General features: G+C 34.1%; 1 non-coding gene across 1 annotated transcript; it reads right to left on the bottom strand.

Moving 5' to 3' along the window:
• Nucleotides 1-797: 797 nt before the first annotated feature.
• On the bottom strand, nt 798-921 carry LOC118662221. The gene has a single exon (XR_004969642.1). It is a non-coding gene; the product is annotated as a small nucleolar RNA SNORA26 (small nucleolar RNA).
• Between the last annotated feature and the right edge of the window lie 400 nt (nt 922-1321).

Consider the following 1321-nt stretch of genomic DNA (forward strand, 5'->3'; position numbering starts at 1 on the left):
TAATTGAAACTTTGTAGCCTTAAGCAGAGCCCAGGGCTGGCCCAGGCAGGGGGGAAACTTGGCTTCCTCCATCTTCGGTGGCAACGCAAGCCTCCTGCTCGCTCCAGCTGGTGGCCACCACCATGTTAGTTGGATTAATTTGCATACTCGATCCTAATTGGCTGATGAGTGTGGCTTGTGGTTGTGGCTTGAGCATAGCTAAGGGATGGTTAATTTGCATGTTTCTCTTTTATTATATAGGATATTGATGTAAATACTAGTAAAATATGAAACAATTTACTTTTGTCACATATACCAGAGATTCCATCTAGACCAAGCATGTGAAACTCAAAGGCTAATATGAGCCAAATATACAAGGTTTAAGTTTATGTGGGCTGCAAAAAAAACAAACAAAAACTTCAATTTCCATAGCAACATAGGTTTATTTCAATAGAGACATGCTGAATACAAAGGGCTGAAATAAATGAGTAATTGTTAACATAAAATAAGAGAACATTTAACAAAAACATTTTTTTCTTGAACATTAACTTATCAGTTAAAACTGCACAAATTAATAAATGTAAAGTAAATAAACCTATTTTTCTTGTTCTCCAAAAGTGAATTTTTTTCTGTTGCACACACCAAACAAGTCAGTATAAGACTAATGTCATGGCAATTGGCTGCTAAAATAGTTGCTGCTAGTATTGGTGAAGAGAAATGGTGCGCCTGTGCATAAGGCATGTAAGGGAAATGAATGCAACACGATTATAGTAATCAGTCATTAGTGAACATTTATTTCATTATTATTTTCTTTTTCCAACTGTGACTCCAGACAGGGTCCAAAGAGAAGTTTTATCATCTCTTCTCTGGGTTTTATGGAGACTTAGTTTACCCTTCTGTGTTAGTGTAGTTCACTATTAATGATTATGTATAACAGGATATTGTAAAATTTAAGTTATGAAATTTTTATTAAAACATTTCTTACATACTGTTATATTGGCAAGGCTGCAAAAATATACATTGTGGGCCACATGCAGCTTGCGGGCCATGAGTTTGACATGCTTGATCTAGACTCATATCTTGCAAGATCCACTTATTGGAAAAATATAACTATAAGAGTTTGATAGTAGGCCTTACTGAAAGAAACAGATCATAAAATATTTGAGGTAAATATAACATACATACAGAAATGAAAAAAATTATTAGTTTTCAAATAATTATTAAAAAGTGAGCAGACATGTAACTATGACCTATATTTAGAAATAGAATATTTCTAGCACTCCCAGTGAATGTCCTTTAATCAACACTCCCAACTTCCTTGGTAGTAACCACTATTAAGATT

Source organism: Myotis myotis, unplaced genomic scaffold (assembly GCF_014108235.1).
Source record: "Myotis myotis isolate mMyoMyo1 unplaced genomic scaffold, mMyoMyo1.p scaffold_m19_p_1, whole genome shotgun sequence".
NCBI classification, from domain to species: domain Eukaryota; kingdom Metazoa; phylum Chordata; class Mammalia; order Chiroptera; family Vespertilionidae; genus Myotis; species Myotis myotis.